Source organism: Atractosteus spatula, chromosome 24 (assembly GCF_055471065.1).
Source record: "Atractosteus spatula isolate fAtrSpa1 chromosome 24, fAtrSpa1.hap1, whole genome shotgun sequence".
Lineage (NCBI taxonomy): Eukaryota > Metazoa > Chordata > Actinopteri > Semionotiformes > Lepisosteidae > Atractosteus > Atractosteus spatula.
In genome coordinates, this window is record NC_142729.1 from 7,070,411 (window position 1) to 7,094,700 (window position 24,290).

Here is a 24,290-nt window from a genome sequence, read left to right on the forward strand (position 1 = left end):
GGGTCCTTGACTGAGCCAAAAACACCCCTCAGACCATCAACTCGAGCAGGAACTTCCGCCATAACAACTGCATTCCTTTGGTGCTTCCCTACCACCCCAACACACTTCCTATCATCAGGACTATTAACGAAAACCCTCTTTTCTGACTGCCCCATCATCTCATATCGCCGACCAACTAATCTGCATAACCTTCTTGTTCACAGCTCTCAACAACCATCCATACTAGGAACTTTCCCTTGCAACAGAGCTTGCTCTATCACCTGCAAGTACACATCTAACACCACACTCATTCAAGGCCCCTCAGGACAATTCCGGATCACCCAGATGCCATCTTGTACCTCCAGCAACCTTATTTACTGAATCTCTTGCAGTAAATGCCCAGCCATCTACATTGGAGAAACAGGAAGGAGACTCGGAGACTGCTTCAGAGAACACTTCAGGCCTTTGAAGATTAAAGATCTCTCCAAGCCCATTGTTTCTCATTTCACCTCTGACGCCCATGACCACTCTAATCTCTCTGTCTGTGTTCTCAAAGACGGTTTTCCGAACTCATACATCAGGAAGACTACCGAAACCAAAATTATCCCGCAGCTAGGATCACACCTTCCCCCTTCCCTTAAGGACAGACTACTCTTCTAAAATTTTTCCATTCATTGGAAGTTTCATTTCACACCTCTCTACACCTATTCTGACTTCACACATCTTGATTGGCCTCTTTTTCTGTCCCGTGCTCCCGCCTCTCACTCCTCCTCTCTCACAGCCTTTGTTCTCCCGCTACATTATCTTTGCTTACTGCCTTGTCTTTCTCACACCTGAAGAAGGCACCAGGGCCGAAACGTTGTGTTTTCTTTCTTCTTTTTTCAGCGTGGAATAAACCTATTACTTGTTCTGTATTTACACCACAAATGCACTACTTTGTCTTGTGCACGGTCACACTGGCCATCCACAAGCACGGGCAGGAGCAGGAAGATGAGGCCGCTCTGTAGTGCCCCTGTGGCTCTCCAGCAGAGGGGAGCACTTTGCTCAACAGCCCTGAGCCGAAAGACCCAGTAATGAAGCTGAAAATCTGGCAAGTCCCCCAGCCTCTCTGGGGCGCTGAAGAGTATTTAATCTGATTCTGAGGTTCCTGCCACTCAAAACAAAATAAGAACACGGCGAGTTATGAGTTTGTGAAGAAGGACAATGTCAAACAGGAAGTTAACCTGCAGGAAAGAAGGAATTTAATCTCTGATATTCAAGCATACAGTGTGATGTCCACCGTCTATGCAAATCTACTTTGCAAGTCTTACAGTACTTTTTCATATACCATCTCCTGGTTATTGTTTTGTGAATGCTTTAACAGTTTCTTAGTAGAAATAAGACCGATAACTCACTGCTTCAGGATGCACACTATCGCCGATGAAACCTGTGGTGTAAGCAAGCAAAAAGTGATGGATCCTTCTAAAACACAGAGGCCATCAGTAGGGCAGAAAAGCTCTGCAACAGGTAGGAGCTGTGGAGCTGTGATTCCCCTGAGCCAGAGCCCTCTTCCTCCCTCGACAGGGAACTGAGCTCCAGCGCCCCACAGCTGGAGCAGCTACCTGCCATCGTGGGACCTCCTGCAGATTGGGAATGGGTAAGGGAATTTGACACGAGCCCATTCCCCTTCCCACTGCTTACACTCCTGTAACAAATAGTTTCAGGGTATTCAAGTACAGGATAAAGAGATTACAGGTGTTCCCAATTGGCTGATGATACATCCATCTATCTAAGAAACCACACAGAGATGGACAAAGCAATTAAGTGCTTTTACAAGTCTTTTCCACTGTATCAGGTCTTTCTTTACAAATCAGTAAAGTGAATTTATGGCTGTTGGAGTGTCTGCTCCATATGTAATATCCCTGTAAAAGATGTGATTAAATATCTTGGTATTGAGATTTTTTAAAAATCCAAAAAGAGATTTTTTCACAATCTGGCAATTCACATTCGCTGCAGCCAAATGGTCTTGCAGATCAGAAAATCAAAGAACAAAACAATTATCGCGCCCGGCTCCTCAATGGAATTGCTTTAACATGCTAATGCTTTGGTGTAACACTCTGTCTACAGTACATTGTGAACAAACCAGTTTCACAGGTATTTTCAACCCCCAGCCACTGTTGTTTCATCCTGTTGTTGTTATCCTGTAAAGTGATTTGAGGAGCCACCTTTAAAGGCGCTATATAAAATAAAGTTTATTATTATTATTCATATTGATCATATTTTTCCTCCCAGAACTTGTAAATTGTTGTTGTTATTGTTGTTGTTATCCTGTAAAGCGCTTTGAGAAGCATACTGTCCAGCTTGTCAGGTGCATTCTCTTGTAAAATAATAAGTAGAGCTTTGGGCTTATTAGTGCTCCACTTACAGCAACCCAATGTAAATACTATTTGTCTCCAAATCCACCACCACTTGTATGAATCATAGCCCTGCCAAACGATGCAAATTCCGCTGCAATGGTTGTGTGCAGGAATTATTCAGTATGGCATCTCCATGTTCAAGTAAACACTGCTCTGTGTGCAAATGCAAATGCATTTAAAGCGACTGTTCAACCTGAGCCTGCGCTTGGAAAGAGTCCCGGTGCTCTGGAAGACATCATGCCTGGTCCCGGTACCAAAGAAAGGGCGCCCCTCTGTCCTCAACGACTACAGACCAGTTGCACTGACTTCTCACATCATGAAGACACTGGAGAGGCTGGTCTTATCCCACCTGAGACCCCTGGTCAGCTCATCACTGGACACCCTACAGTTTGCCTACCAGCCCAGTGTTGGTGTGGAGGATGCGATCATCTACATGCTGCAAAGGGCCTACTCACACCTGGACAGGGCTGGCAACACTGTAAGGATCATGTTTTTCGACTTCTCCAGTGCCTTCAATACCATCCAGCCCTTACTTCTAAGGAGGAAGCTGGAGGAGATGCAAGTCGATGCCTCCACGACCTCGTGGATCACTGACTACCTGACAGGCAGACCACAGTCTGTGAGACTTCAGAACTGTGTGTCTGAACAGGTAGTGAGTAACACAGGGGCACCTCAAGGGACAGTTCTTTCTCCATTCCTCTTCACCCTCTATACTTCGGACTTTAAGTACAACTCAAAGTCATGCCACCTGCAGAAGTTCTCAGATGACTCTGCAATTGTGGGATGTATCAAGGGTGAACAGGAGGAAGAGTACAGAGGACTGGTCAGCAGCTTTGTGGAGTGGTGTGGGGTGAACCACTTGGAACTGAATGTTACAAAGACAAAGGAACTGGTGGTAGATTTCAGGAGGAAAAAGGTCAAACCTACTCCTGTCTACATCCATGGGAGTGGCGTGGAGATGGTGGACTCGTACAAGTACCTGGGAGTGCACATCGACGATAGACTGGAATGGTCTAAGAACATCGAGGCCATCTATAAGAAGGGACAGAGCCGACTCTACTTCTTGAGGAGGCTCAGGTCCTTCAATGTGTGTAGTAAGATGCTACACATGTTCTATCAGTCGGTGGTAGCGAGTGCCATTTTCTACGCAGTGGTGTGCTGGGGCTCTGGGATTAGAGCAGTAGATTCCAAAAGGCTGAACAAGCTCATCAGGAGAGCAAGCTCTGTCATTGGGTTTGACCTGGACTCCTTGGAGGTAGTGGCTGAGAGGAGAATGATGTCCAAACTAGAGGCCATCATGGACAACTTCTCCCATCCCCTCTATGACAGGCTTGCAGGAATGAAGAGCACGTTCAGCAATAGACTGATTCATCCACGGTGCGACAGGGAGCGCTACAGGAGGTCATTCTTGTCGTCTGCCATAAGACTGTACAATGCATCCACCTTGCGTCTTGGCAGAGGCAACATCGACAGTGACCTGTTTCTGGACTAAACGCATCTACACATCTACTGCTACATCTGTTCTCTTTCTTTTTCTTTTTCTTTTTCCCGTTTACAACCACTTTTTGTGCAATATATGCCAGGGACCTGTGCAATACATTTATATTTATATCTATAGTTACATCTATATTTATATTCATATGTGTGATATGAGTGTGATACGATTTTCTGTGTACTGTTCTGTTCTAGTTTGTTCTTGTGCGTCCGGACTGTGAGTAACTCTTGTATTGTATTGTATGTATTGTACCATTATTATATAATTCGTTACACTGTGGCTGTGTTGTGTGTGTTAAGCTGCTGTTGCACTGCAATTTCCCTCACGGGATCAATAAAGTATCTATCTATCTAAAAAAAGTTTTTTTTAAAAAAAAGCCACATTTAAAGGCGCTATATAAAATAAAGTTTTTTAATTATTATTATTAATATTGATGATATTCTTCCTCCCAGGACTTGTAAAATTGTTGTTGTTATTGTTGTTATCCTTTAAAGCGCTTGAGAAGCATACTGTCCAGCATATTGTATTTCATTGTACTTTGACAGATTGTCTTATAATCACTTGTTGTTAGAATATCCCCCAGGAGGATATTCCCCCCAAGAGGATATAGAGGATATCCTCCAAGAGGTATCCAGGTAACAGTGAAACGGGCGTACAGTCTGGGGAGATCGCCCGTTTTCAATGTAAATAGTTCCCTGGTTCCACACCCCTTGGTCTCTCTCTCTCTCTCTCTCTCTGTCTCTCTCTCTGTCTCTCTCGGGCCCGCGCTCTTGGCGGGCTTGTCTTGTGTCTCTCTCTCGTCTGGGCACGGGAGTGCTGCTGGCGGGTGGTGACGGAGAAGAAATAAAGCGCAGTTTTTAACTCCACAAGTCTGAGTCTCTGTGTTCGTCCTCAACGAACTCAAATTCATTACATTGGTGTCAGAAGCAGGATGATGGACAGTGAACGGCTGATGATGTCGGACTCAGAGAAGTGCCGGTTCCCACAGCAGCCGAGTGACCCCCTAAAGCGCCTTTTGGAGGTGAGAAATAGCCGCCAGGGGCCGGGACGACCCCTCAGCACCACCAGTGGCCACAGCCCTTATCAGGGCTACCCCACGGTGACCTACTCAGCGGAAGGGGGGCCCTTTCCCGGGTCGCCTCAGGCCTTGTGGCAGGAAGGAGACGCCAGACCAGCAGGGTCCAGCCCGCCACCCCTGCTCCAGTCTGCACTGCTGAGACCGAGCCGTTATAATGGGGAGATCCCATGGCAAATGTTTGAGGCCCAGTTCCAGATGGCGGCCTGGGCAAACGGCTGGTCTCAGGTGGAGATGGTGGGCCACCTCCCCGCCGTCCTAAAGGGGAAGGCCTGCCAGGCGTTGCTGGATGTATCCGGGGACCAGTGGTACAACTATGCGGCGTTGGCGTCGGCCCTCTGGAGGCATTTTGGCAGGAGAGGGGAGGCGCCGGGACTGCTGCAGGCAAGGTTGGCCCAACGCTGCTGCCTAGCCTCGCTCAAGGGCGGCCTTCCCCACTTCAGGCTGCCCCGCTCCCATTTCCCAATGGCCTCAGGAGTCCCCGGGGATCCAGTACCTGGCACTCCTGGGCGATGTGGCCCCTCTCCCCACAGCGGTGGCAGATGACCAGCCGTCGTTGCTCCCCCAGCATCGCAGCACTGGCCATCTCCTCCTCCCCATCTGATTCCCTGCGCGCCCCTCCATTGGTGCCCACCAATCTCCTCGAATACGGCATCAGCCTGCTCAGCCAGAGCCAGGGCCTGCTCCAAGAGGACCAGCGCGGCCAGCATCATGTGGCACTGCACCTCAGTCGGCACCAGGGCCCAGAGGAACGCCTGGAGCGATATCTCCCGGTGGGCCTCCTCCGGGAGAGTAGGGTAACCCTGGCGGGCTAAGTAGGCCATGTCTGCGGCGACTGGACCCAGTGGCTCTCCCGCTAGGCAGCAGCGTTGGGCCAACCTTGCCCGCAGCAGTCCCGGCGCCTCCCCTCTCCTGCCAAAACGCCTCCAGAGGGCCGACGCCAACGCCGCATAGTTGTACCACTGGTCCCCGGGTACATCCAGCAACGCCTCGCAGGCCTTCCCCTTTAGGACGGCGGGGAGGTGGCCCACTATCTCCACCTGAGACCAGCCGTTTGCCCAGGCCGCCATCTGGAGCTGGGCCTCAAACATTTGCCATGGGATCTCCCCATTATAACGGCTCGGTCTCAGCAGCGCAGGCTGGAGCAGGGGTGGCGGGCTGGACCCCGCTGGTCTGGCATCTCCTTCCTGCCACAAGGCCTGAGGCGACCCGGGAAAGGGCCCACCTTCCGCTGAGTAGGTCACCGTGGGGTAGCCCTGATAAGGGCTGTGGCCACTGGCGGTGCTGAGGGGTCGTCCCGGCCCCTGGCGGCTATTTCTCACCTCCAAAAGGCGCTTTAGGGGGTCACTCAGCTGCTGTGGGAACCGGCGCTTCTCTGAGTCCGACATCATCGGCCGTTCACTGTCCATCCTCCCGCTTCTGACACCAATGTAATGAATTTGGGTTCGTTGAGGACGAACACAGAGACTCAGACTTGTGGAGTTAAAAACTGCGCTTTATTTCTTCTCCGTCACCACCCGCCAGCAGCACTCCCAGGCCCAGACGAGAGAGAAACACAAGACAAGCCCGCCAAGAGCGCGGGCCCGAGAGAGACAGAGAGAGAGACAGAGGGAGAGACAGAGAGAGAGAGAGAGAGAGACCAAGGGGTGTGGAACCAGGGAACTATTTACATTGAAAACGGGTGATCTCCCCAGACTGTACGCCCGTTTCACTGTTACCTGGATACCTCTTGGGGGATATCCTCTATATCCTCTTGGGGGGAATATCCTCCTGGGGGATATTCTAACAACAAGTGATTATAAGAAGATCTGTCAAAGTACAATGAAATACAATATGCTGGACAGTATGCTTCTCAAGCGCTTTACAGGATAACAACAATAACAACAACAATTTTACAAGTCCTGGGAGGAAGAATATCATCAATATTAATAATAATAATAAAAAACTTTATTTTATATAGCGCCTTTAAATGTGGCTTTTTTAAAAAAAACTTTTTTTTAAATGCATTTGCATTTGCACACAGAGCAGTGTTTCCTTGAACATGGAGATGCCATACTGAATAATTCCTGCACACAACCATTGCAGCGGAATTTGCATCGTTTGGCAGGGCTATGATTCATACAAGTGGTGGTGGATTTGGAGACAAAATGTATTTACATTGGGTTGCTGTAAGTGGAGCACTAATAAGCCCAAAGCTCTACTTATTATTTTACAAGAGAATGCACCTGACAAGCTGGACAGTATGCTTCTCAAAGCGCTTTACAGGATAACAACAACAATTTACAAGTTTTGGGAGGAAAAATATGATCAATATGAATAATAATAATAATAATAATAAACTTTATTTTATATAGCGCCTTTAAAGGTGGCTCCTCAAATCACTTTACAGGATAACAACCGATGAAACAACAGTGGCTGGGGGTTGAAAATACCTGTGAAACCGGTTTGTTTACAATGTACTGTAGACACAGAGTGTTACACCAACGCATTAGCATGTTAAAGCGATTCCATTGAGGAGCCGGGCGCGATAATTGTTTTGTTCTTTGATTTTCTGATCTGCAAGGCCATTTGGCTGCAGTGAATGTGAATTGCCAGATTGTGAAAAAATAAAAGTATTTTAATCAAGATTCCCTTATAAAATTAACGTGAAACAAAACAAAAACTAAAAATAAGATACAATCTACAGGCATTCACAACATAAACATATCTTAAAAAATTTACATATATTGTTAAATTATTACTTTAAATATATACTTTAAGTTACTGAAACAGCCAGTTAATAAAATCGTTGCAATTTTGTTCTTGTTTGGAGGTGGGGATATTCTGACAACAATTGATTTAAAGACAATCTGTCAAAGTGCAATGAAATACAATATTACTGGGGTACCTTTAAAGCGGAGACGACGAAAATACGAAAATAAAGTTTATTATTAATTTGCTGGAGAGAGAGGAGAACATTATTATGCAGAAGACAAAGATAACAATTTACATTGCATTGTCAAATTGTGAATCAATAAAAATATTTAATTAAATACGGGTTTACGATTTTAATGGAAATGGGGGTGACGGGGAACTCTTAATCTAAATAAATATAAAATAAATAAAACAGGTTTCGATAGTTAATAACCACTTTTTATGTGCGAAACACGGGTGATTTTTCTTCCTCCTGATCAGTTGAGAAATCTGTGTATGCTGTAAGGATTTTACTTCCTAATTAAACTTTTAAAATACGCGTTTCGAATAGAAGCAGCATATGCTGTTTTCTTCCTGCTATGTAGAACAGATCAGCAAGTTTTTGTTTCTCCAATCAGAGGGGTGTCAGATGGTGTCAGCCAATCACCATTCTGAAGCCTACCGTAATCTCTGGTATAGGGACAGTCCAGAATTCTGTCACATTTTCATTTTAGGAAATTTGAAACGCTTGTTTAAAAGCGAGGGAGATTGTCCGTTATAGTGGACATAAAAACAAGAGTTTGCTGCGGCGTTATTGGAAACCCAGTTTTAACACAAATCGCCGGCATTATATCCTAGAAGACACAGACCGGCGCAAGACCGGGAGAATAAAAGAAAATTGCAGACGAACTAGGGATTGGACAGTTTCCAAGTGCTTGTACAATCGATGGAAATGTTCAAATAAATGTGCAAAAGAAATAAAAAAATCATTTATTCCTTTATCATATTGGCTAGCTAATGTCCTCTCTTTGCTAGTTACCTGTGGCTGTGTTTCTGCGCTGCGTAGCAATGAGTGACTATATTCTCAAGCGGAGAAACATAAACAGCTTAATTTTCGTGTTAAATACTTTTTTAATTAAAATTAATTCTATACAGCAATCGCATATTTGGGGACCGTTTCATAAAACTTTGATGCTTAAAATGTTTAGGGAGAAATGGAAGACTGGTGTGTATTTTTTCTTTAAACTACCAAGACCAGCCATACACAGTACAGTTTACATACAGTGATATATTTATGTTCCTAAATTTTATTATTATATTATATTATTATTATATAATTAGTATTATATTATTAACGCCATTCACGTTTATGACCTTCAGATGCGTTATGCTCCTCTTCTTTTTATGCTCAGCTACTAAAATTTCCCTTTAGTGGTAAAATTCCATATAAATATTCAATACTAAGTGGATTAAAACGTGCACGGTAAAGAGATTAAATGATTAAATCTTTTCACTACTGACCAATGCACCATGAGTGCCCCTGTCGGTCATTTTGGCCAGCCAATCACATACCGTGGTGGACTGTGGTGGCTTGTGGGTAGTTGCGTGCGGTAAGGGTTTGTACTGAGCATTTTGAATAGCTGCATCTGTATGGCGGCGAGTCGTAAAGCGCTGTCGCAGACTCTTAATAATAATTATAATAATTCCTTACACTTATATAGCGCTTTTCTGGACACTCCACTCAAAGCGCTTTACAGGTAATGGGGACTCCCCTCCACTTCCAGTTCATAGTAGCCAGTTCATAGAGGGGGATTATTAGGAGGCCATGATTGGTAAGGGCCAATGGGAAATTTGGCCAGGACACCAGGGTTACACCCCTACTCTTTTCGAGAAACACCCTGGGATTTTTAATGACCACAGAGAGTCAGGACCTCGGTTTTACGTCTCATCCAAAGGACGGTGCCTGTTTACAGTATAGTGTCCCCGTCACTATACTGGGGCATTAGTACCCACATGGACCACAGGGTGAGCGCCCCCTGCTGGCCCCACTAACACCTCTTCCAGCAGCAACCTTAGTTTTTCCCAGGAGGTCTCCCATCCAGGTACTGACCAGGCTCACACCTGCTTAGCTTCCGTGGGCTGCCAATTGTGAGTTGCAGGGTGAACTTGAACTTTATTGCCATATGTAACCGGTACTGGTACAATGGAATTCTTACTTACAGAAAGTCTCTCGATTGTAAAACAAGTGTAAAAAACAAAACAAAGTGCAAACAGTGCATCAAGACAATATACAAACAAACAGTAGACAATGTACAAGTAAACATGTAGACAGTTTGAATGTAAACAATACAGACGTGTAAACAATGACTGGAGATGTGCAATAAATAAGAAATCATAATGAGGTAGATGGTGATGGCGTAGGTGTGGTCCGAGGGGGATGGCTAAATGTGTTCGCCAATCTCACTGCTTGTGGATAGAAGCTATTGAAGAATCTAGTGGTAAGTGTCCGTATGCTCTTATATCTCTTGCCTGAGGGCAGTGGGGTGAAGAGCTCATGCCCGGGGTGGTGACTGTCCTCTGTGATGGCCAGAATTCTACCACGGCAGCGGTCCTCATAGAGCTGTTTAATCTCGGTGAGACCGCAGCCGATGATCTTCTGGCCCATATTGACCATTCTCTGCAGTGCCTTTCTTTCTCGCGAAGAGGTGTTGCCATACCACACGGTGATCCCGTTGGTGAGGATGCTCTCGATGGTGCAGCGGCAGAAGTTCACCAACACATGTATTGGCATCCCCCATCGCTTGAGGCACCTCAAGAAATAAAGGCGCTGCTGAGCCTTCTTCATGATAGAGTCAGTGTTCACAGTCCAGGTTAGATCTTTAGTGATGTGAATTCCCAAAAACCTAAAGCTGGTGACTGTTTCCACTTCCGTTCCATCAATACTGAGTGGGCTGTGAGTGTGTGGCCTGTGTCTCCGAAAGTCCACTATTAGCTCTTTCGTTTTCTTTATGTTCAAGTCCAGGTTATTGCTATGACACCACCTAAGCAGCTGTACGACTTCATCCCTGTAAGTGGACTCATCATCATCACTGATCAGTCCTATTATAGTGGTGTCATCTGCAAACTTAATGATGCGGTTGTTGCTGTGTCTTGCTGTGCAGTCGTGAGTGAACAGGGAGTACAACCTTGGACTCAGACAGCAGCCTTGTGGGGTGATATGGCTGCTAGCATATCTTGTTGTGCAGAGACTGAAAATCAATACAGATGAAAAGTATGACTTTTCTGAAAGAAGCCCTGAAACTTACTATGTATTTTGGTTATTTTGTTTTGTAAAAACATTCTGGACTGATTTGCAAATTTATATAAAGAAAGAGGCTAAAATTACCCTTACTTTAATGAAACAGATGGTATGTTAATTTTTAATCCCATTGAAAATAACATAAAAATATATTTTTAATTGACTTAATTATTATACATGTACGTTTTTATATATATATATATGAATTGAAATGATCTGGGAAGAGTCCTGTTAGAACATTTTAAATAGATGTAAAAGTGTAAAGACTATATCAGCCCTCATCTTTATTAACCTGGTTTAATCTTTTTTCAGAAGTGTAAATATATTATACTATGTACCCCTGATGACATTATTGATTTGCTATATATACTCTTGTTTGTATTGTATCTATTTTTATTGCTACAATAAAAAAAGTTAAAAAAGAATTGCACTTTTGAGAAATGTCCACTGGGCAGCGTCAGGGATACATGAGTCTATGGCGGCGAGTCTTAAAGCGCCTGCGTACAGACCTTCGTTGTGCAGAGATTGAAAATCAATACAGATGATAACTGTAAGTTTTGTGACAGCAACTCTGAAAGCTAATGTAAAGAAGAAAACTAATATTGACATTACTTTTAAAGAAGTAAAATAATTCTACATTTTTAACCTATTGAAAGTAATATGAAAATATTGTTTGTATTTAAAAAAATATATATACTTGCACGATATGATAATGAAATTGTGTGGGAGGAAACCCATGTCTGAACAGTTTAAAACAGATGTAAATGCGTCTGTACAGACAATTTGAAACATATACGGACCTTATCTGCTTTTGTTTACTATTAAACAAGATTACTTGTTTAATCTTTTTTCATAATATGTACATGTATTATTGTATGTACCCCTGACAATACTCTACGTTATATGTATTCTTGTTTTTATTGCATGTATTGTTGTTATAATTAAAAATAAAAAGACGCAAACTGATTACATCAAAAGGAAGTCGCCCACAGGGTTTATGGGAAATGTAGTCTCTAGTGCTCTTTGATTGAACATCAGAAATAAATATACAATTTCAGCGTATTTATCGTGTTACGGATTTCTATGTCTCTCTTACAAGACGGACTCGGCAGGAGCTGTTTCTTGCTCTCCGGAGTGAAGCTGCTCTGGGAAGAGGCCAGCAAAGTCTTCAGACTCTTTGTAAATGAGACATCATGACAGCTGTGCCAACCTGATCTTTGTTGACCTGTTGAACCTGTTTGTGTAAAGTGTAGCCCCGATTGTGTTATGTGTACTCTAGTGTGTATTTTTCTCTTTTCTGTTTTTATTTCACAAGTCAGACCCAGTTAGCAGCCTGTGTCTGCAGCGCTTGTCCTGCCTGGTTTATCGACCTGGCACACAAAAAAAACCTAATGTCGTCATGTTGTAGGTTTCTTAGCTCACCTGTCTTGTTTGCAAACTTTTCTCCTGTGTTTATTTTACTTTGTTAAATAAAACGTGGTTGCCGGGGCAACGGTGCTACAGAAGTTGTTGCCAAAGCGGATCTGACCTCCAGCAGGTAAACAACTGACTTTTTAAATTTAATCTGCGAGAAAAATATAAACTTTAGAAACCTTAGTCTAAAAACAGCTGGTTGGAGTATTTTGTGGAAGGAACAGAAAGTTGTAGGCTGTGGGACAGGACTGTCAAGGAAACGCGCAATTTCTGGTGGAGAAATATCAGCGCTGGACACCAGACTCACACCGCTGGGCTCACTGCACCATGAGCAAGTCCGTCGGCACCCCCTCCTGCTGGGGTGTGTTACTGCAGGAGTGAGGAGTCTCCAGTCACGTCATGATCTGCAAGTGGAGGTGAGAAGGTAAGAGACGGCGGCGCAGTGGGTGGCAGCGCTGGGGCCCTGGGTTCGGTTTCCTGGGGTGCTGTCTGTGTGGAGTTTGCATGCTCTGCCCCGGTTCTCATGGGTCTGGTTTCCTGGGGTGCTGTCTGTGTGGAGTTTGCGTGCTCTGCCCCTGTTCTCGTGGGTCCGGTTTCCTGGGGTGCTGTCTGTGTGTAGTTTGCACGCTATGCCCCTGTTCTTATGGGTCCGGTTCCTGGGGTGCTGTCTGTGAGGAGCTGACTAAAGCAGTGGCCTCCTTCCTCTACAGATTTTCATTTTTTTTTATTCGGATGGGATCAAAAGCAAACTTGATTAATTTCACAGAGTCAGCAGTTGATACACAGTTGTTAGCATAGGAGGAGTACAGAAGAGGTGACAGCAGTGCTGCCGCCCCGGGTATCTCTTTCACTGAGGACCCTCTGGAACAATCAGAGGTGTGAAATTGCCTCCATTCCTTGTAAAATTACAGGTCTCTCTTGACTGCAGTCCCCTTGCACTTTGCTTTGGATGTGCGGTGCTGTTCTCTACAACAGAAGAAGGAATGGGAAGGAATGTTTGAAGGAATGGGAAGCTAAAGGCAGAGTCGCAATCTCTGATAGATCTAAACAAAAGAGTAAGTTCTTTAAAACAACTATAAAAAATTCTCATCAAACAAAAACTAATTTGCAAGTCAAGGTGCACCACTCAAAACCGCCAGAAAATAATCCCCACCTGATCGTATCACAGTCGAGGAGAAAGCCAGGGCCCAGGCGCTGCGAGTCTGCAATGCCAACCAGTCCGTCACTCCAGATGTCGCTACATGCGAGTAAAAACCTTTCCTGTTCATCACCTGTCAGGTTTCAAGTCATTGGAGAAGGATGGGCATCTCCAGGCCGTCTCTGCAGCTGAGGCTCTGAGGAGCTCCTGACAGACACTAGTGGAGCTTCGCTTTCAACACCACTGTGGTCAGTAAAGGTTTAATATTCTTAAACACCAAGAGCTGAAGTTTCTCTGAACGTTATCTGCATCACAGCAGCTATGTTTCATTCACACCGGATCTCACAACACACACTAACAGTACAAGTTAATGTGACCTTAAAAATATGTATCGTAATGCATAATATATTTGTAAAGCAACCCGAAGGCACTGATTTTACACGTGTCATTGTGATGTGCTGTAGAGTGGGACTGCTGGACGATGGATGGACAAGTCGCCCATTCCTACAGATGCAGTACTTTGACACCAGAGGGGTGAAAACATTTATAGGAAAGTCATTTTCAGATGTGTTGTGTTTTCTTTAGAGAGGGAATTTTCATTATCCCCAAGGTGGACATGTGTTTCACAGCAGCAGGCAATATATAGAAAAGCACACAAACTGACAATACACTGACAATACACAGGGTTATGGCTCTTGAGCAGAGCCATAATCCTGCTCAAGACAGTCATCTTTTGAGCAGGGTTATGGCTGCAGGTCTAAATGAGAACTTGACCCTGTTTGTTTTCAGAGGTAGAAAACGGTATCTGTTTTCAGAGGGCAGGGATTGGAACTCATTAAAAAAAGGGTGCAGAGGGTCCTCTAGGATGGAAGGCTTTGCGCAAACGTGTGACCGATAAGATGTGGGGAAGGGCTGGAAGATCAACAGCAGTGACACTCTGACAGCACTCCTTCCCTCCTCCAATTCAGATTCACAAACCAGCAGAGCTGTGCACAAGTTACAGCAGTTTCAATAAGACTGATCAAACAGGATTCACACAGGACATTTACACCTAACATCCAACACATAGAACATTATTGAGAGACAGGCTCACTGTACCTCAGGCTGGGACAGGAGATCACACACTGTATTATTTCTCTCCCTGTAGGACTCGACATTGTTCTGATTGTTCTGATTCTGACAGGATTGGGATATGATCTGTTTTATTGGGGAAGAATGTTTGTCTTGTCCAAGAATATTTCTCACCGTGCGGCAGAAAGTGTATCTCTCTTTGCTTTTCTCTTCAGGCAATGGGAGCACAGCTGATCCTCTCTGGACATTTGGGTCTTTGTCAGCCAGTTGCTATGGCTTGATTGTGGTCTCTGAACCTGTACTTTGTCAGAGTCTGTATCTCTTTGCTGTTTCTTTGCCTGGTCAAATATCCAGCTAGTGTTTAGTGTCTGCATTGTCTGTTTAGGATTCTGCAGCATTCCAGTTTGGAGGATGTTTTTAAAAATGTTTTTACTCTTTTTCATAGAGTATCAATGGGTTGTTTGTCCCATTTGGTGTAATCCATCTCTGTGAGGGGATCCACATTTAACTGCTTTATAGGGCAGTGGGTCTGATTGCACTTTTGAATATTCACAGCCAACTTTTTATGGGGGATTGATGTTGTAGAGCCTCCTTTTACTGGCATTGAATGCCCTGTGTGCCTTCTCCTTCAGTGACTTCACTGCCAGGAAAACTCCCAGATGAACTGATTGTCAGTCAGAGGTATGTGTAGTTGGTTGTGTTCCAAAGTGTTGTTCTTCAGTGTGTAGTTGTAACTGTTTTCCTGAGATCTAGATTTCTTTTGGAAAAACATGACTCTGGTCTCACGCAGAAGGGCTGTAAGTGCTCACATCTGACAGTCCTGCTCCAGCAGTGCCAGGCTCTGCTGTTCTGTGTCCAGATGGGCTGTCAGCGCCCAGGTGTAAATGTGATGGGATGTGTGGCCGTTTGGTAGGAAGCCAGTCTGACTCTTATGCAGGACATTGTGCTCAGTAAGGAGGGCTGGTAATCAGATATTCAAGATACGACAGAGTTCCTTTCCCAGGTTACTGTTCACACTGAAGCTGTTAGGGTCGAATCTGTTTCCATTCTTACAGACGGGCGTGATCAGTCCTTGATTCCAGGCCTCAGGGAAACAGCCAGCCATCAGGACGAGGTTGAGCAGGCTTTGTTGCAGGTCTGAGCTGCAGTTGAGTCAAACATTGTTGACTGTGTCTTGGCCACAGGCCTTTCGTGGTCTGAGGGCCTGGAGTTTGTGTTCTGGTCTAATGCTTCTGTGTCTGGGATCTGTTGGTAGAGATTTTCACAGTATATTTTCCAGACTTATCCATTTTGGAGGCTAATTCTGCTGGTTTTTCATGTCAATGGTTCAATTGTTCCTAGACATACTTTTGATTTATATACTCATATAGTGTACGTTATGTAGGATATATAGAATTTAGGCATATAAATTATTTTCCAGTTGAGATGTCTGTTTGTGTATGTGCTTTTCTTCTTTAGGGTATGCTTGCTGTGTCTAACCATCTCACAGTATCTGTGGTGCAGATCAGAGTGGTGTGGTTGTGTTTTTGTTTTAGTTCTGGTAGTTCTCTTCAGGTGATTCTGCACTCTGTATCAAATCATTTGATTTTGTTTTTGAGTGTTTCATTTTAAATTTTGTCATTTTGATTTTAAGGCTAGTTTCTCAAAAACATTAATTATTTAAATTTATGCCCAATTTGTTGTTTTGATACAGAGCATTTTGAAATGTAAAGGAACAAGTAATAGGTTTATTCCCTGCTGAAAAGAGAAGAAAGAAAATAACATTTCGACTATGGAGCCTTCTTCTAGTTTTGAAATGTAGTTTATTTTGTTTGAAGTTTGTCATTAGTGCTCTTTGGCATTCGTGGCTGTTTAGAGCCCATCTGTACGCCTGGTGCAGGTCATACAGCTGGCTTGGCTGTGTCAGTGTGTCCCTGTGCTGCTGTGCTCTCTTGATCTGAGTGTGGCCTGACAATGAAGGCACTCTTACAGCACAGTCCACCACACGGATGCCCAGAACTGAGCTGACAGTGAACTTACTTGCAGTAGTTTTATTTGCACCAGGTGGCAAATCTTCTATAGCTGGCCCATGACCCCACACATCTGCCTGCAAGAAACTAATAAAAGAGTTGTCTGCAAATATGTGTCTTACTTGACTGGTAATAACTTACAAATTGTATACTGAACAAAGAGAAAGGAAGACAATACAGATCCTTGGGAAGCACTTGTGCAAGAATGCAGCTGGTGAGACGAAGTTTTGTTGACCCTTAGCCCCTGAGTTTTGTCTGTAAGAAAATCAGCAACCCAACTGACAAGATTAAGATCAGCACCAAAATTAGACAATAGTGTGGTTGCCAGTAAATATAGTCACAATACTATGATTTAATTTATCTACTTTATGATTTAATTCATCTTTAGTGTCCTGAAGGTAATTTGTTGTTATCATCAAAAGCTCAGACATAAAACATACATGACAATAATAAAATACAACAACAGTACATTACCATAATGCATATCATAATTTAAAATTAAATCAGACAATTAGCTTGTAAAAAGTTCATAACAGTAATTGGATTCCTGCAAGCACTCTTTTCATTGTTCAACATCTGAAAGCTTTTAGGTACAAAAGAAGGATCTTCTAATATTTGTTGTGTGATATTATTTAGATGTCGCTCTGTTGGATATTTTGAGTCTGACAATTTTTGTTAATATGACAATACTAGTACTACTACTAATACAGCGTCGCAAGACTTCTTTCAGTCATCTCCCACCCCTCCACCTCAATGAATCAGACATGTAAAACTTTCATCTTGTGTTCTAGATGGACAATCCAATATTACAAATACCACCAGACAATGTAACATTTTCTCATAAGTCATCCATTATGAAACTTGATATTTAAACAAAATAGTTTTCAAATCCACATTCATTTTCAGAATTCATTCATTTCCATAATTCCAGAATTCATTTTCCGTTTCATTTCATTTTCCATAATTCATCACATTTTCCCGTCAAGAAAACCGCGATATAAGTGAAAGCAATTATTGTGAATTCAATAGAAGCAGTAGGACGAGTGAAGAGCCCCCTCTGTTGGCCGATCAGTGGAATTAAACTGGAAAAATACATTTTGATTCTTACAGAAATGGTCCAATGGCGCCTCCTTGTGGCCTTTAAGCAAAATTTCACCTTCAAAACTTTTTAAATTTAAAATACTGTTAGAATATTAGTTTAATAGTTTTTATTTTTAAAATTTATTTATTAGTTTATTTAAAAAAATATGTAAGCATTATCAACAACAAAGAACACAATACAAACAAGAGTACATATAACATTTCAAGACAAAAGCATAGCAAGGGTACATATTACAAAATAAATACAAATTATAAAGAGTTGAAACAAATTAAATAAAGTCTGCACCGCTTTCATATTTTTACAATTTGAAATAGTCTGCAGATTCTCCTTTACATCCATATGTACAAGGGTCTCAACTGGGTAAGTTCGATTAATTATTTTGTATGAAACCTCCTTAACCTTATTAGTTATACGATATTTATTGGGCAGCATCCACATTTTTTTCCAATCAACCCATTTTACAAATGATAAATTCCAATATACTGTAACAGTGAGGATATTTTCATCTTGCAACAGAGATCTTAATTTATTACATCCACAAATATTCATATAATTGTTTAGTCTCCAAGTAGCGCTCCTAGATTTTGTCAAGACTGACTATGAGCTGGACTTTGGTTTGTAAAAATACTCTTCACCTAATTGTGTCGGAATTGAGGAGAAACTTACGGGGATCTTTAAAACTTAAACATGTAGCCCGTTAACTATATTGAATTACTAAGTGTCTATTTCTGCTCATCATAAGTGTCTGCAATTTAATTTTCAGCACAGAGTGTATTTGACGAAAAATGTCATCAAACAAAAACTGATTTGCAGCTCACAGTGCAGCTCTTAAAACACTCTTCACTCTTTAATAGCTTGAGAATCGAGGAGAAGCTCACAGGTGTATTTAAAACTTATACACATGTAGCCTGTCAACTATATTGAATTAACAGGAGCTCTGGAGTATCAGCATGTCATGCAGTTGAGTTGATCTGGGAGAAGGAGCTGGCTGAACAGCTGAACAGTGGAATAGGGTCTGGAAAGTTGTACACAGTGTCTATTTCTGTACATCATAAACTTAAGCAATTTAATTTTCTGCACATAGTGTATTTAATCTGCAGGAAACAGTCTAATGCAGCCGTCTGTAACATACTCGTGCTGGCATTGTAAAGAGGGGAGCTGTCTATTTCATGTAGGATTTGAAAATGCTCACGGTTAGTGCAATATCGGTTTCAGTATTAAAAAATCTTTCATGTTTAAATGCAGTGGTCACCTCTTAGGATCCCAAGAGCTTTTGATCTCTTTAACTAGTTTCCAGGGGGAAAAAATCAAGAAAAGATAATTACCTGAAGTTAGGCAAAAAGTGGAAATATAAGGAAGAAGGAATATGAGATAAATAAAACTTTAATTTTAACATTCACTTAGTGATTCATTGTCTCATGTGGCTGGTATAAGAGACGTACTGAAATCAATTGCAAAAAGGATTTGTAAGTCGGTAATGAAACAGTACCAATTATTTTTCATGTACATTTCTGAATTACTAAAGCCATCAAGTTTTTCTTTGGTAATGTTTTTTCACGTAAATATTTGCATGTAAATAAGAAAACATAAGACAATCCCTGTATATGAGTGAGACCTTTAAAAATAAAATGCTATTGCAATGTCAGTTATGTTATTAGGTGACGCTTCCAGTGAATGTTCACTAGGTGGAGACACTTTTACACAAGTCTAATGAGGCTCAATCATTTTATGCTGATATAGTGTCTTTCAGGCCAGAGCATGCTAAAGGCACTTTATAACAATGTTCTGTAGGCAAAAAAGAGAAAGAAACAGGCATAATTGAGTAACTAAAAGAAATAGTTTAAGAATGGTAACGTATTTAGTTACAGGGCCCCTAGCTTATGGATAAGCCTCCCACTCCATATTCGGGATGCTGAGTCAATCTCAGTATTCAAATCCAGACTGAAGACCTATTACTTCAGCCTAGCCTACTCACACCTTACATTATAGCCTGCTACAACCATGGCTGGTGGTGCTGCTGTACATGCCATTGTGTGTCTCTGTGTTGGTCCACCAGGTAGATACATCTGTTCTGACCAAACTATCCTATACTCCTCCCCACATGTCCAGATGGCGCCCAGATGTTGGATGCTACATCACTGCCATCGAACCACGAGGGACATTGTGGATATAGCTATTGTTTAGGAGGAATTTACTGGTTTACAGAGATCTGCACGGAGTACTAACACACAGAAGACATGATGGATGGATGGATGGATTAATACCCTCATTAATGTATTTCCTTTTTTAAAATTATAGAATGTTAGCATGCCCAAAGGGGTTGGTCAACTAGTTGACCTTGGACCCCTAGAGGTTTTTTTCTCCTTACCAAGAAGTTTTTGGAATCTCTCCTCCATTTTCTTCTGTTCTGTAATCACACAATGTATGGTTACTTGCATTGTTAAGCACCTTGGGGCAACCTTGTTGTGAAAGGCGCTATATAAAAATAAATTGAATTGAATTGAACTGAAGGCCACTGGAAGCAGGTTGAGGCAAATGAAAACCGTACCCCCTGTTGTTAAAGGGGGTCAGGAAAAGTATTCCCCTGATGTGAGGGGCTGCCGCTGAAAAGTCTCGACAGCGTGAAGTAATCCAGAGATAGCTGTGTGAAAGAGCCCTTTCATTTCCTCGCACTGATCTTCCCTGCTCCACCAAGCGCTCATGTCATGTTTCTGAAATCACAACAAGCAACTGCAAAAACACCTTCTCTAGAGAATATCGCCTCTTTGTGCGGTTTGCTTAGTGCCTGTGGTGTGCTGCTGGTTAGCGACTTAAGTCACACATTTCCAGATGATAAAATGTTGTTTTGAATTTTCTAGAATAAATACAGTGAATTGAAGGGATTCTGTTCCTTTTTATTACCAAGATTGATCCAGATTTGTCTGTAACAACTGTATATTCTCAGAGGTGCGAGGTCTATGTATGCAACAAATAGACATGATGCCACATTAAAAAAAAAGATCTGTGAAAAAGAGCTAAAACCAATTATGCTTGAAATCTTTCAGGTTCAGTAACAGAAACAGCCGAGCAAAATCTGCGGAGGACCCTGCCTCTCCAGCCTTGCGGATACAGCCGAGTCTCTGAAGAGCTCCTGACCGACACAAGTGAAGTTCTGCTTTCCATACCACTGTGGGCAGTAAGGGTTTACTGTTCAAATCTGTTCAAATCTTTGTTTACACAAAGGTACCAATTACTCTAAAATTCCATACCTAGCACAGAAGATTGTCTCCAAAACATGCTGGATTCACTGAACCTGAACATGCCCATTCTGTGGAACTTTTACCAATGTAGTGAAAATAATATAAAAAAAGGGCAGAGCGGTGGCTCTGTGGCTAAGGACCTGCTCCTGTGGCTGGAAGGTTGCTGTTTCAAATCCTGCGGCCGGCAGAGGAGTCCTACTACGTTGGGCCCCTGAGCAAGGCCCTTCGCCCCAGCTGCTCCAGGGGTGCCGTATAAATGGCTGACCCTGTGCTCTGACCCCAAGCTTCTCTCCCTGTCTGTATCTCATGGAGAAAAGCTGGGGTATGTGAAAAGATGAATTCCTAATGCAAGAAATTGTATAGGGCTAATAAAGAAACATTATCGTTATTATCATAATGAAATGTTTAGCTTTCTGAAGACAAATCAATGTCTCAACAAAATCTGTCTCTACACAAAAAGTGCCCCAATTTTATTGTGCATTTAAGAAAATAAATTTTGTAGTCAATACTGTGTTCATCATATATCTACTGATGTGTTTATAGTGCGTGAAGTGTCCTCAGTGTGCGGAAACCTCATGTACAGACTTCATTTACTCAAAGATGGCTACTTCATCAGAGCTCACTGCAAATTTAAGTGAATAAAGCATTAACTGCACTGCAAGAAAATGTTGAGCTGCAGCTAATTTCTCATTGTGGACTGAGGTATCCTATGTGTTCTGTATTATTGATCACTGTGGTAGAATACTGTCATAATTTACAGGAAATTAATCTTGCCCCCACAACTCACACCACAAAGATTGTCATTGATGCAGTATTCATTGTAATTCCAGTGTCCCTTAGAAAATTGTCAAATACAGCAACTTTGTTGTATTGTTTAGTGGATTTTTTTAAATGTGCAAGAACACAAAAGCTGCCGCAGTCTGACTAAAAAGCCCTTCAAATGCACACTGGCAGTGCTACATCATCAGCTGTACTTCAAAGAACACAAAGCTCATTCCTGTTGCAGCAGTGAGTGCATCCCATCCCGTATACGTCTGAGTCTGGGGCAGTTTGTCCCAGGATGCAAGGGTAGACCAGCCCCAGACCTCCACACCTCAACTGATGAATATACACAGTAGCTGCTAGGATGTTAAGTTATGATAAGGTGGTATTTGCACTCATAGAAACAAATTCATATGGTAAAATGGTCAATAGTAATAGGATCTGGCAATAAAAAAAGAAACTGTACACAAAAGAATGAAGTTTTGCGACTTGCATGCCCTGGTCTTCTGCTGTGTTTCCAGAGAAGTGAAAGGATGAGCATCAGCGCTGGCAGAGCTCAGCTCCTTCACTGCGCTGCTGCTGTGGTGCAGGTGGCCGGATGGCGACCCTGAGTAAACTGGCAGTGGAGCAGCGGTCAGGTGAATGAAACAGGACGGGGGGGGGGTTTCTGCTCATTGGGGCTCTGTTAACAGCACACCTTCTGCTAATGGGTTTCCATTATACACTGGCTCTTATCTCAAACTCATGTTTTAGAGATGAATGAACCTTTATTTTTTCTGAGGTTCTCCTGAGGAACATGGTTGTGCTGTTCCATTACTGTCCACAGTGCAATATTTATCTTGTTATTGTTCTTCTACACACTTCAGGACTAATTCTGGTTGTACATAGTGCATGATTTCAAGTCAAGAACCTTGTGTTCACTGGTTGTGCTCTTTTGCAACTGACACCTGCCTTTGGCTGCCTGCTTGTGTCCATCTCTAATGAAACAATGATGCCCCTTTCAAGAAGGCACAGCGAGGTCTTGACAGTTTTTATTGTGCTGATTTGTAGCCTCAGTCCTGCAGAACTAAGTAGAAAAGTACAGGGGGAGAGCTGGCCCTTTCGGAATAACCTTCCAATGATTTCACAGTGGCACCTGTAGACAAACTTGTCTGAACAGGAAAAAATTGTCTTTTTGGGTGGTGCAGGCAGGCCATGATGGTGACTATCTAAGTTACTCTTGGAAATACTATGATGCCTTTTTTCAGACCCCTTGAATGCCTGTTTGTGCCAAAATGCTGACCCACTGAAATGGGTGTTCCAAGTCAGCACTGGAGAAAGACAAGATAGGAATCCTTGTGAATTATGGAATCAGAATAAGAAACCTTATTCAAATTTACAATGGTAATTCCTTATGCACAACAAGTCACATTTGGCTAAAAAACATTTATTCCATTAATAACTCAAATTCCTACAGAAAACTCTCCACTAGTCCCTCCAGCTCCACTGTTTCTATATTGATTTTAATTAATTCATTCTCTCCCTTTCAGTACAAAGGTCCACCTGCTAGACATGTCCACGACCAGCTGTGACTGTTTGGGACCTTTTACGTCGAAGTCTACTCGCACAACTTCTTCACAACTTATTTTTGTTTGAAAATCCACATGTGGAGTACCTGCACAAGGTGTGTGCCGTGTCAAAGCTACAGTGGAGCCCTGTGCTTCACAACAGAGTGTTGGGAGAGGGGAGACCCTCCTGCCTGTGTAACAGTACCTTTCTCTGCTCTCCCACTGGCGCGTAGTCTTGATGGTCCCAGGAGGTCAGTGAGCACAGTACTTTCTGTTCCAGAGATGATACCTTCAAGTTTAAAGAAATAACTGCAATTAAAACTCTCATCTAACTTTCACACTCTTGATGACAATTCAATTGGACTTGTAAACACATTGTTCTTGTAACCTTGTGAACCTTGTATAACACACACCTTAAGACTGAGTACCACCTACATATTGCTTTTAAACATGTCTAGGGCATCAAGGCTGAGGAGAAGGAAGAGTTGAGGGGTGGATAAACACCAGACAAACTGGGAGTGTTTGTTACAGATCTCACAGGAATTTTACTGCATCACCTCCAAACAATAAGGCAAAAATGTCCTACAATATTCTGTCATCTTACTAGTTACAGGTCCTTCAGCATGAGCTAATGCCTTCTGGTTTTACCATGGTATAGCAGGATGTGTGAATGAAGCATCCAGCTGTATTTTCATGGCTTTGCTCTAAAACCACACTTAATGCCCAGGTTTCTCAATAAAGTCTCACCCCAGTCACTTTGAGCAGAAGTGAAGCCTCTGGCTCCTCAAATTTTGGACAATCACTTCAAATTTGTTTTTATCAGTTTCTGCATAGTTCAAATCTAGCAATTATAATTTGGACCTTATTAACAACAGTAATTTCGTTATCCAGTCCTAGTGCTCATTAAGAGATTTGTCTTATGGTTGAGTAGGCAGCGAGGATCATGATAGCTCACTCGATACTCTTCTTCCACTGCTCATTCTGGTTTACATGTGAGTCTGTTGGTTGAAACTTGCTAATTTTATTGGATGGTTTACATTAACGTAAGAATGAAATGTGCCTGCACTAGAAGAGACCTGGGGTCCTAGAGGAT

The 24,290-nt window shown here is 42.7% G+C and overlaps 1 gene segment (V, D, J or C); it reads right to left on the reverse strand.

Annotated features, from left to right (window-relative positions):
- The window catches only part of LOC148815840 (Ig kappa chain V-III region MOPC 63-like), a 174,525-nt gene that overhangs the window by 23,039 nt on the left and 127,196 nt on the right, over positions 1 to 24,290 (reverse strand).